This window comes from Erigeron canadensis, chromosome 2 (assembly GCF_010389155.1).
Source record: "Erigeron canadensis isolate Cc75 chromosome 2, C_canadensis_v1, whole genome shotgun sequence".
Lineage (NCBI taxonomy): Eukaryota > Viridiplantae > Streptophyta > Magnoliopsida > Asterales > Asteraceae > Erigeron > Erigeron canadensis.
The window spans coordinates 23,756,266-23,770,087 of NC_057762.1; the positions used below are offsets into that span (position 1 = coordinate 23,756,266).

Genomic DNA, 13,822 nt, shown 5'->3' on the forward strand with positions numbered 1-13,822 from the left:
AGTTTTATGCTATAAAAAAAACAAAATGCCTAACAATTGAAAATGTAAAAGAAGGTGTAACATGCAGAAAGTTAGAATAGTTTACTCCAAGTGAAAGAAAAATGTAACTTCTATAATCTAACCAATCAAAGTAGTAGCTCACTATATCTGCAAGAGCATAAAGTAGTAGCTCACTGGTGTCAGACGATTACAAATACAAGAAAAAAACCCTAAGGTACAAACTCGCGGGGAGTTCTATTGTTGGCGGTGGTAATTTTCCAAAACCCTAGAAAATGATCCGTACTGCAGACTTTATCTAACTTAGGTACTGCCACTTTAAAAAAGTTATAAATTAAACCTTTGAATTTGATAAACATACATAGCCCCCCTAAATTTTCATAATCCCTCCTACTTTACCTAAGATAGGTACCACATGTTTTACCTAACATTTACCCTTAAACTAATATATTGATAAGTAATGAAATTCAAACCAATATGTATTATGTGGTCGTAATAGTATTATGCATTTTATTCTATTGATAAACAAAATTAAAAGTTTAAGGATTAAACTGAAATTTTAGACATAGAAAAGGACTAAAGTGGACAACTATTGAAAATTGTGTCATCTTCCTTTTTTGAAAACTCTGCAACTTTATGTTCAGCCGACGCCACCACCCCAGGGTTTAGTAGACAAAATTGTGGACAACCATATCACATTTTAACAGATTTTCTCTTTCTTTTTTCATTTCGTTTATTCGAACCAACTGTTTTTTTCTTGTTTCCTATTTCGTTCTTTATATAACTATAGGGTTTATTTAGTAGACAAAAAAAAAAAAGAATGTCATCAGTGGAGTCAGTAATCCTCCAACTCCACGAAATCTCAGCCGTAAAATTCGGCAACTTCAAATTAAAATCAGGAATCTCATCACCAATATACATCGACCTCCGTCTAATCGTCTCACACCCAAAACTCCTCCGTCTCATTTCCGACGCAATCATTTCATCTCTTCCATCAACAACTACCTATGACGTCATCTGCGGCGTACCTTACACTGCTCTCCCAATAGCAACAGTCATCTCCACCACTTGAAACACCCCAATGTTAATGCGTCGCAAAGAAATCAAAGATTACGGCACTTCCAAAGCTATCGAAGGAGCATTTCAAGCTAATCAAACTTGCTTAATTGTTGAGGATTTAGTCACTAGTGGGACCTCTGTTCTTGAAACAGCCGCACCGTTACGTGCGGCTGGACTTAAGGTTACTGACGTTGTTGTCTTGATTGACAGAGAACAAGGTGGTCGGGCGAATCTTGAAGCCAATGGGATTACCCTTCGTTCTATGATTAAGTTGACGGATATGGTTCGGGTTTTGAGAATTAAAGGGAGGGTTAGTGAGGAAACTGAAGCTATGGTGTTGAAGTTTTTAGATGAGAATAATATGTCGGTGGTTCGGTCGGGAAAAATGTCGGGAAAAAGGTTTCGTAGGCTGAGTTGGCTAAGAATCCAACTGGGAAAAGGTTGTTTGAGATTATGGTAAACAAGGAAAGTAATTTGTGTCTTTCGGCTGACGTTAACACTGCTTCCGAGCTGTTAGCACTTGCTGATAAGGTGTGTCATTTTATATTATTGCTTATCTTTTTGATTTATTGTTTGTGATTTTTTTTATAGTATTGGTTATTGTTGTCTAGATGATTTGATTTATTGTTTTCATTGATGACAAGTAGATAGGATGTTACAAGGAAAAAGACAACATGTCGGTTTATGTGAATTGAATCCATTTAACAATACACGAATGGCGTTTTTATCCACTCTTTTGTTCGTTAGTTTTCTATAGACTAAAGGGCTTATGATTAGCGGTATGTGAGTTAGTCCACCAACCAACAAGTGAATGATAATGAGTGTGTTGCCTTTCAATAAAAATGAAATATTTTTTTTTGTATTTTCTAAGTGGTTTATCTGATTAGTATTCCTGGTCAATCCGCTTAATATTGGTTTCTCTGTTTATTTTCTTTTACAGATTGGACCGGAGATTTGTATGTTAAAGACTCATGTAGACATACTGCCTGATTTCACCGCTGATTTTGGATCCAAGCTTCGTGCGGTATACTTCTAAACTCTTGAAGTTTCTAAACTTTTGGATCCAAGCTTCTAAACTTTTGATCTTGTAAGGGCATTTTGAAGATGATTATGTGATATTGAATAATCAAATGCCACTACTACAGACATCTTAATATGTCCCGTTTAAAAACTTAATTAGAACCCGCTTCCCAACCGTGTCTTATGCGAGGGAGTCCTATTTGAGGTGATAATAGAACCCGCCGAGTCCTTTTAAACATCAACCAAGTTGTGATTGCCTAATAGGACACGGTTTTTCTGATGAAATAGAGCCTGCCTCTCCTGATATTAGTTATAGAACCCACTCTTTAACACAACCGGGTTATAATTTAGTTTTGGCTTTTCTTTTATACACACACACACACACACACATATATATATATATGTAGCTTTCTTCACCCATCAAATATACATTACAGCAAACTAATTCGTTTACAATACCTAATTGAGAGGAAAAGAAAATACAATAAGGCCAACTAAGAGCAACCATAGGATTCCAAGTTTAAAAAGAGAAAAACAAAGATTCACTACAATGCATTATAAACCAAATCACCCTAAACAAAGTATTGAAAGTAAAATATCTCAGATTATCATATGATATACAAGAATAATGGACCAAGTCATTAGCTAAACATAATTGATCCCTCCACGAACCGGTCGTCTACAAGTTTTGTACTTCAACGTTTCACTTCCGTTCATTCCACGTAGTTTAAGATGTGAACCTGAATTCTTGCTAGAATGGTTGTTGGGAACTCCTACCTGCATCAGATTAATATGATTTAACAACAGTAATACCAAGTGTCATTATTACAAGTAAAAACGTTGGAGATCTTAAGGTACCTTGAATTGTATGAAAGAACTACTCATCAATACGTAATAACTACTTCAGGTTCTATTTTAAATCCAACTTAAGACAATATATACATATGATCTAACATATGATTTAAAAGTTTTGTAGTTATTAAATGAACCTCGAATATATATGAGTGTCTCTGTGCGTGTTGACAAACCCAAAAAAGTAGAACGTTTAGCCATAGCATACCTGATAAACAACACTAACTGGTGCAATCGACTGAAGAAGCCACATGATCGGGCCCTACTCGCAGATACTCCTTGGAGATTCTGCCACTATGATCTTTTGGCATAGACTTCACTGTGGTATCTAAAATCCAAATTGCATATTTTCATGGTTAGAAGTAGCTACAAAAAATGTATACTAATTTAGTATTTTAAGGTAAGTCAGTCATATGAAAAGATCAAAGATTGCCTACTGATCATAAATTATTCAAAATTTGGTCAACTTTAGAATCTTGGGTTAATCACGGGTCAAATGGATGGAATGGGTCATACAAGTTGAACATCACTCAAAGTATTTCTTATTCATAAAACATTCTAAATCACTTCTTTTAAACATGATATTGTTACAATTTTAACATAAAGAATTAACTAAGAGAAAACTTGAGCTGATTTACAGGAAGCAACTCACATGCCATAGTTGTTTGTAAGAAAGTATCGCCAAAGAAGTTGATGTAGATATTTCACCTCCCAGGCTCCCACACTAAATCCTTACAAAAAAATCAAAAATTTTAGACGAAAAGGGCTTTCAATCTACCAATGTATAAACATTATTGCTGTAAGATTGAATAAATTATGGATTTAATAAAAGGTTGTATATATTTATACAAAACTGTAATTCTAACCTTTTCCAGCTCATACTTGTTATATAAGAGTCACCTGATGTCGGATCTGTCAAAGGTGTGTTCTCACCGTGAGCAACATTGGTAGGCTGCTCCTTGAGATGTTACCTTTTTAAACTCAATTAAGAACGCCTCTAGGAAAACTGGTGCTCTTGAGTAACACTGCATAACTGTAGTGCTGATGTTATAACTCATGCATTCTGATTCTTTTGATATGTAATATAATGTCAAGATATGTAACACCTCTGCATCTTCATTCTATCCAAAACTGGGGAGTGACTTTTATATGTTACGGACATTTAGTAAGCCGGGTTCCATTTGGGCTTGCGGGTTCTTTTTTCGGAGTGATTATAATATGACCTGTTTGTTTACAATGAAAAGAGAAATGGTTTTCAATATGACACGGTCATTTAACAAACCGGGTTCTATTTGAGGAGGGACTTTAATACGTCCCGGTCTTTCTAGTAAGCGGGTTCTATTTTGGGGGTCCTATTTAGATTTGTGTAGTAGTGTGCAGTAAACCTGGTTTTTGAAATGCTATTTGAACTTTGTAATAATAATATACTCAGATGCATGGCATTGTTGACAATTTTTGGTTACTTCATGGATTATTTTTGAAATGGCATTGTTTATTATTTCATGTGTAAATTAAAATCATGATTTTATTTTTGTTTTATCTTTGGTTTTGCTGACACTCCTTGCATCTACTCAAGATTGCAGACAAACATAATTTTCTTATCTTTGAAGATCGTAAATTTGCTGACATTGGCAACACGGTAACAATGCAATATGAAGGGTGAGTACATCCATGCCCTGAGTAACAAAAGTAACTTAATAGTAATCCTTCATATCGATTTAAAGCTTCCCACTCGCTGAATATATCTGATCACATTTTACCCTATAATTTATAAAATAAAATGTTAAATCACCAGCCAAAAACTAACCATCTCTTCAACTTTTGCAGAGGCATCATTCGTATATTGGAGTGGGCAGATATAGTTTAACTGTCACATTATCTCAGGTCCCGGAATTGTTGATGGGTTGAAATTGAAGGTTTGCATCTACATATCTCTTCATTTATGTCCACATTAGAAGGGATTGACAAATTTCTAGTACTTCTGATTGGTGTAGGGTTTACCTCGTGGAAGGGGATTGTTGCTGCTTGCAGAAATGAGTTCTGCCGGTAACTTTGCCAAGGGAGATTACACTGCTGCAGCAGTGAAAATTGCTGAAGATCATTCGGATTTTGTGATTGGATTTATCTCGGTTAACCCAGCTTCATGGCCCAGGGCTCCATCTAACCCTGCCTTTATTCATGCAACCCCTGGAGTTCAGTTGGTTAGAGGTGGCGATGATTTAGGCCAGCAATATAATACCCCAAATTCTGTAAGTTCTATGACTTTCGCTCTTGTAGAGGAAGTGCATCTTGTTCCAACTAGCCTGCAAAGTCCATATGCAAAGTTAATAGCATTTTTCGGTGAGCATGAGACCTACAAGTAGCAAAATGCTCTTGTTGGGGAAAATTGGTCCATAGGGTTAACTTAAAGTTCTGTTTTGTTCGATTTATCTTGGTCTTACACCTTTTTCCCAGATGTTTGAAGTAGAAGTGTTTTAGTTGACTATGAGTAACAAAACTATATTACGATAGTAATCAACTCTCTTTTTAATAAAAGGGATGTAGGAGGTTGTCTACTTTGAAATTTAATTCATGAGAATAGAAGACTTCTAGCTATTCTTCCGCTTTGCATTTTAGCCAACCTTTTTAATTTACTCTATTTGACTGTTTAAATAAATTAGAAGCATCCTGTATCAACCTATTAAATGCAATTGACTTGATATAAGCATCCCTAGACAGCTCTTATAATTCAAGGGCTTAAGTCTTGCTACCCCACCAGACAACTCCTTGAATCAGTGTTGCGTTTTGGTTTTAGTACTTAAGATTCGATTTTTGACAGCTACATGTTAAATTGCATATAAAATATCAACAATTTAAGAAAGGGGTCGGTGACAGTGTATATATGAAGCCATACATGCAATAGATTACACTTGAACACATACTTTCATGCAGAGGATTCTGCATTAAAGTCTTATCGAATGTCGTTGTCTCGTTCTATAAGTTATTCATATTCTGTTTTATCAAAGTTGAATGACAAGTAGCATTTGTAGATAAGTAGTTGTCTTTGTCAGTTGTAACCTTTGTAGTACAATGGTGGATCCTTAGGGGAATTTGAAATTCATTTAGCACCCTTTTATAATATAACGGTGGATCCTTTTAGGAATGTGAACTTTTGATATACATTTTAGACCCCTTTATAATATAATGGTGGATCCTTTTGGGAACTTGAATTTTCGTATACATTTTTACCTGAAATGCTTTAAATCTCTTTGTTGCATGTATGTCCTGGATTAATGATCTCACAAATGCACTTTTCGTTCTAGGTAATTTCTGAAAGAGGCAGTGATATCATCATTGTGGGTCGTGGGATCATAAAGGCAGCTAATCCTGTTGATGCCGCTCGGGAATACCGAATACAAGGTTGGAATGCATATTCAGTTAGTTGCAAGTGAGTGATTTTAAATGAAATTGAGATCTTTCTGTGATGGTTATGATCAAGTGTTTAAAATTATTGTCATAAATTTATGTGAGGTGCTCTATAATGCATCACAAAATCACATGAACCTAGACCTTTTGCAATTATATCAGGTACACTTTCCATCCCAGGGAATAATTTTATATGACCCATTCTCCAAAATAACAACCCCGCTTGCGAAAATATCAGGAACGTGATTTTTTAGAGAACAATTCGACTTCTGCATTAGACTGTAGAACTCAAGCTGTAGGGTCAAATATATGAAAGATAGCTTTTGACCACGAACAAGATATACCTGTTAAAAATGTGAAAGAGAGCATTTTTAAGAGTCCTCAATTTATTGAGATACCCTTGTTAGGAACAGTATCATTGAAACTTTTGAGTTAGAGATGCTCGTATTAGATGGAAGTAAGTGACGGGGGAATTTTGAATATGCATTTTGAAAAATTGAAAGTGATTATTGTGTTATTAGAATCAAGTAATCAGCTGTAACAAATGGACACCAAAAAATAGTGTTTGAATGTGCTTCGGCCTTTTGAAGTCAAGAACTCAAGGTAATCAAATAGTTAGATGTTTATGCATTGAGAACTTCTGCTTAATGTTAATAAATCTGACAAATTTGTAAAAGTAGGCGACACATTCTGTAATACAGGGGTGAAATTCTATCAGATTAGAAACAGTAAGAAAGTGGTAATCTTTATTTACCCTCAAGTAATCAGTTTTGTTGTATCTGGTATGGAACTGAATATCCGATAAGTCCCAGAATGCAAATCGATACACACACATAATGGATTACTAGAAACTTGGAGGAAGAATAGAATCCACGTCAACAAAACTGCCTCTAAACTCTTCATCGTATAAACAAATAACATGTATATATCATAATGGCTTACAGAATTCCTACCTGTGCCAACTGGAAACTTCTACTAATAGGCGGGCAGAGAAATATTATGAAAGGGTCATAGTTCTTCCAAGCAACTATGCAAGTGTACCATTTATGGTTATTTAATGCAATACAAGCACCCCGCCATTCCACTGCATATATGCCATACGAATTATCACCTTATAGTAATAAAAAGGCAACCTTTCATGTTAAGTTAAGAAAAAAATCTATACCTTCTATAATACATCTCTTAGTCCAGATTTCCCTATCCAAAACTTCCACAGCCAATCTCTTAATTCTCTCTGTCCAGTACGATTACTTGTGCTCCATAAGGCAATATGATGGTCTCTCTCTTTGTCCAAAAATATGGTCAGAAAATTTATACGTACAAAAATTCCATATCAGTTTCCCCATTTGTAGCAATTTTACAGCTTGATTCCTCATGTGTTCCATCAATTTTGACTCGGTATATTCTCCTCATGTATGATACAATAGCACCTTATTCGATTAATAAATTAAATCAACTTTCAAATTTTGACTACCATATATCTACAAACAAAGCAAATTTCTAGAACCTACAAACACAGGCGTGTGCAAAATTCCGAGAAACCCAAATTCAAGAACCCATGAGATGCAAAAAGTTAAAAGCTATCAGTCCAAGTGTTCCATTCTATTGACATGTATGTTCTGAAATGTTTCTTTCATTTGTTTCGTATGTTTGGTACATCAAAGTTTGAGTAGAACTTTTCTAGAGCTAAGTGAGCAGATATGTTGACTAAATCATTGTTAAACTAATAATGTTTATAACAAAGTTTACGCTACTATTTACAAGTGTATTATAATATCTTCGAAATAAAGCTAGGCGTAAGAACATACAGGTCATTATACTCACATGGCTAGATAAGATATTCGTCTGACTTTGCAACCATCATCACATGATTTTCTTCTCCCAAAAGGAAGTCCATAGCCTTCAAGAAGCAGCTTCAGGAGCTGCAAATCTCCACGAAATATGTCTAGATGAATAGGTATCGTATCCAATATTGGATCGCCTGAAATATATAAATTCAAGTCTAATAGCAAGGTTCAAAATTATAAACTTGTGTTCATGGATAACATCATAACAACAAGTGTTGAAGACAACTACGCAGATTTAATAATTGGCAAACATTGTATCTCTTTCTGTCCCAATTCAATTGAAGTTCTAATGTATATGCAACCAAACTACTATACTAATCTTGATATGGTCAAGTATCAATTCAATAGTTTACAAGCTCTCAATATAACTCAGGATTAGTAATATTACACAACACATTTTAGTTATACACAACACTGGATGCATTATATAGTTATACAGTACAATCCTATAATACATATATTTGTTGTGAATAGCTAAAAGGTGTTGTGTAGGGATCGTTGTGTGTTACCTTGTACAATGTACAAGATATAACCAGCATAAGAAAACCAGATAAAGGAACTATATATACATCTGATATCATATATACTATATCTAATCTTGATATCACTTTTGAATATTAGTTTATCTGGTATTAATTCAAATCATGAAAACTAATGCAGAAGTCTTTTTATGTCAACATTAGTTGTACACTAAGCTCAAATGATGATACAGAGAATTTGAGTTGGAGAATAAGAAGAAATTGATTTATCACACAAATTGAGTTTATTGATATGATAATCACATATATATACAACTTTGACTCATTGACTGGCCAAAATAACCGTCCAAACAAAATTTATTCAAAAACAGACACAAACACCCCCTGACTTATTTGTATATTACATATCAAACCCAAAACTAAAACAAAACTCATATTATACGTAACAAACGCCCCCCCCCCCCCCCCCCCATAAGGATTTTTGCCCTAAAAAATCAAAACCAGGGAAACGACATTTCAAATCATCCACATACTCCCAAGAAGCCTCCTCCAAAGACAACTCATTCCAATGAATCAAGACCTGCAAAGCAGACCTTGACCCTCATTTTACCACTCTTCTATCCACCACTGCTCTTGGAGAAAGTATGAACCTTGGACCCTGAGGTAGAGGTGCAATATGAACTGAGGGACCATGAGCCAATTTGAGCAGAGAAACATGGAATGTATGATGAATTTGGGCAGAGGCTGGTAAATCAAGCTTATAGGCCACCGCATCAATCTTTTCCAGCACCAAGTAGGGACCAAAATATTTGGCAGATAGCTTCCTGTTACGGTGAGACTTCAAAGATTGTTGAGCAAAAGGGTGCAATTTAACAAACACCCAATCCCCTGGTGTTAACTCCCTTTCAGTTCGATGGTGATTTGCAGACTGCTTCATCTGATTTCTTTCTGCCAAATGTTGTTTAAGCCTTTGAATCATACCCTCTCTCTGCCTGTGCACCTCCTCAACTGAAGCCAATGCAGTCTCTTTAGGAATAAATGGAATATGAGTAGGTGGCTTAATTCCAAACAAGGCTTCATATGGAGACATTTTAATAGTTGAGTGCCAACTAGTATTGTACCACCACTGAGCTAATGAGACCCATTTTACCCAATCATTATGGGAATCAATCCACATTGCCCACAAATAAGCTTCTAAACACCTATTCAACACCTCTGTTTAACCATCTGATTGAGGATGGTAGGCAGAGGACATGGCTAAGTGTATACCCTGCAACCTCATAAATTCCTTCCAAAAGTTGCTAACAAAGATGGGATCCCTATCAGATACAATAGTGTTAGGAGCACCATGTATCTTGAACACATTGTCCATGAAAGCCTTGGCCACAGTAGCAGCTGAAAATGGGTGACTTAGAAGTATAAAGTGACCAAACTTTGTCAATCTGTCTACTACCACAAAAATAGTATCTTTGCCTTGAATTTTTGGTAACCCAGAGATGAAGTCCATAGAAATGTCAGTGAAAATGGACTAAGGAACTGGGAGTGGCTGCAATAATCCAGGATAAGGAACCAGCTCATATTTTTATCTTTGACAAATGTTGCATTCTTTCACAAATTTCTTAACATCTTTAGCACACCCCTTCCAATAAAATAGGTCAGAAATTTTGACCTGAGTAGGCACCACCCCTGAATGACCTCTGATGTGCTAAATCAGGTTCAAAAATTATAAACTAGAAATATCCAAAAACTCACTACTACACACTATCGGGCAGCGGACCCATTCGTATGCAATATAGTTAAGAGATAAGTCCGTATTCATTCTCGGGGATTGGTTTGAACTAGTTGTTTAGTAAAATGGTTTGGAAAACAGGGTGTTGCTTAAAATCTCACTTGGACAATTAAATTAAAGTAATTTTAAAAGACATGACATATAAAAGTAAAGAAAAGTTTCAGACATTATTAATAAAGATCATCCACCTTAAATTCACTAGACTTCAAACATGATTTCATTCAATTAAGAACAAATTCATTTGAGTTGAAAAGATAATCGTAAAAGGATTAAGGTGCTCACGTGGTACCACCAACCGTGAGCAAATTACCCGATCACCTAAGTTGCTAGTTAAATTACCCAAGCCGGTACCACCAATGCCTAGACAACCTTACCAACAATTAGTTTGTTTGACTATCGAATTAACAATTGTACCTATGTAAAAATAACGTGGTACTACCAACCATTATAAAACACGTTGACAAAATGACTCCTTTTATTAAAATGATATTCACTATCATACCATGAACTAGTGATAATTGCTCATAGACAAACAATCATTTGAAAGTCACATATGCATCCAACCCTAGTACCACTAACGAATAACACACATGCCACCAATATCATAATAATGTATTAAAAGGAATTAAATCATCAAGATCTCGGCACAACGACAATTGAAAACAACTCTTGAATTAAAACATATAGAAATCACAGCATTCGTCTAGTTTCATCAAGGTGGATGATTGAATGTTTAGCCACACATGATTAATTGAAAATAACAATCAAAATAAAGGAAGAACATGATGTACCAATCGTTCTTGAAAAGTAAAATTGCAAGACAATAATTTAGATACGATCTAAGTGGGTGCCCGTGAATCTTCAATGAATTGGAGGATGAAAATCAAGCCTTTGATCCTTGTAATATCCCTTGTAGAGCAGCTCTTAGAAAGACTTTAAATAATCATGGAAATTAGGTTTTTTTCTCTATTTATACCCTCCAAAAATCTGATGCAAAAAGCTGCCAAAACCCTTCAGCCTCGTGCTCTCACTACGGAGCAGTGAGCGAGTGATGCCCCCACTGCGGCACAGTGGCAATTAACTGACTTGCACGCTTGATCTTGAGGTCCACTGCGGCGCAGTGGGCCTTGTTTCCCCCACTGCGGCGCAGTGGCTATCCTTTGACCTGGGCTCGTTTTCACCTTGTATGACTACGGCGCAGTGGGCCTTGGCCACCTCCACTGCGGCGCAGTCTACCTTTGGTCCAGCACACTTCTTTAATCTTAAAAACTTGCTAAATTTTTCTATCTTTTCCACTTGAACAACTCTCGATCTCTTGAATCAACTTCTAGGCCTTAAAATAATCCGAAATCACATCAAATTGACACGTAACCTGTTTAGAGCCTGAAAACACTAACAAACACCATAAACGCGCCAAATGCACACAAAAGCGACTTAAAACACTTAATAAAACGGCCAATAATGATGTGGGCAATAGGTATAAATTGGTCACATCAACCTCCTATTGCAGAAGCATGAAACAAAGAAATGATATCTTGTCCTAACTCAGTTACCTTGCCAACCACAATTTTTCCCTTCCTTTTTAACAACTGTCCATCCCAAGACTTATGTGGCACAGTACCTCCTTATTGCAAGGTCTCAAAAACTTTTTGAACCTCCAAATCTTGCAGCCAAGATGCTTTAATTCTTTCCAATAATAAAGGATCCAATGTGCTAATACACATTTGAAATAAAGAAAGCGCATGGATTCTGGATAAGCCAGCAGCCACTACATTATCAATTCCCTTCTTGTAAGTAATTTCAAAGTCATATTTCATCAATTGTGACAACCACTTTTGTTGCAAAGGTGTCACAATGGACTGCTTAGTGAGATATTTCAAGCTATGGTGATCGGTCTGAATAATGAAATGGTTGTTTATCAAGTAATGATGCCATTGTTTAACTGCCATAAGAATTGGTAAGAGCTCTTTCTCATAAACAGACCAACTCTGTTGCCTGGCTTTACTCATGAAGGCAATTGGGTGTTTGTCTTGTATCAACACTGCTCCTAAACCCTTGCTAGAAGCATCTGTTTCTATCACAAACACCTTTGAAAAATCTGGTAAACTCAACACTGGTGGATTACTTAATGCTTCCTTAAGCTACACAAAAGCCTCTTCAGCTCCAGAATTCCAAGAAAAAATATTCTTTTTGGTTAATTCTGTGAGAGGTTTGGCAATTATTCCGAAGTTCCTTATAAACCTCCTATAATAGCCTGCTAACCCTAAAAACCCTCTTAACTGCTTCACATTCTTTGGGGCAGGCCAATCCACAACAACTTTGATTTTGTTTGGATCAGTTGCAACCCCTTCCTCATCAATAATGTGACCCAAATACTCAATTTTCTGCCCTGCAAATTAAATGCACACTTGGATTTCTTTGCTTTTAAGTCATTATCCCTCATAATAGATAAAACCAACTCCAAATCCTTCATATGTTGTGATCAAGATTTGCTATAGACCAATATATTATCAAAAAAATACCAAGGTGCTTCTCTTTAATAAGGGTTTGAACACATTATTAATTAAAGACCGGAAGGTGGCTGGGGCATTAGTGAGGCCAAATGGAATCACTAAGAACTCAAAATGACCAGCATGTGTCTTAAAGGTTGTCTTATAAATGTCAGGCTCACACATCCTTATTTGGTGATACACTGACCTTAAATCTAATTTTGAGAAGATGGTAGCACCTGTAACTCATCTAAAAGCTCCTCACTCGATGGAATGGGGTAAACATCCTTAATTGTGGCTGCATTTAATTATCTGTAATCAATGCACATTCTCCAAGTATCGTCCTTCTTCTTTACCAGAACCACTGGAGCTGCAAATGGGCTACTACTATGCCTAATAACTCAAGTATCCAATAACTCTTGGGTCAATCCTTCTATAACATCCTTTTGTGTCTTAGGATATCTATATGATTTGAGATTGAGGTTAACATTATCATCCTTCAGCACAATTTTATGATCACAACTCCTACTTGGTGGCAATCCTTTTGGCACTTCAAAGATGTCATCAAACCTGGTTAATAACCTTTCTAATTGCTTATCAGTTTGACATCCTTGAAGCAAAGGTTGACACATTGTATTTTCACCATTAGGTAATGCCAAGGTTACTAATTCAGCCTGTACTACCCCTGTATGACTAAGCATACTGTGTAATTTTTCCATGGAGCACAAACTAACCCCTTGCTTACACACTCCTTTAAGTTCAAACTGTTTGTCTCCCAAAACAAACTTCATTTTCAGATTCTTAAAATTCCACACTATATCATTAAGAGTTGCTAGCCACTGAACACCCAAAACTATATCATAATTCTTCAATTCCAACAACAAC

At 35.9% G+C, this 13,822-nt stretch overlaps 1 long non-coding RNA gene and 1 pseudogene across 1 annotated transcript; one reads left to right on the top strand and one right to left on the bottom strand.

Annotated features, from left to right (window-relative positions):
• The first annotated feature begins 667 nt into the window (after nt 1–667).
• Nucleotides 668–6,701, top strand: LOC122589559 (annotated as a pseudogene).
• Nucleotides 2,497–3,678, bottom strand: LOC122589560. Its single transcript, XR_006322285.1, has 3 exons — nt 3,581–3,678; nt 3,137–3,256; nt 2,497–2,853 (listed from the first exon to the last, which is right to left on the bottom strand). It is a non-coding gene; the product is annotated as an uncharacterized LOC122589560 (long non-coding RNA).
• Nucleotides 6,702–13,822: the final 7,121 nt, after the last annotated feature.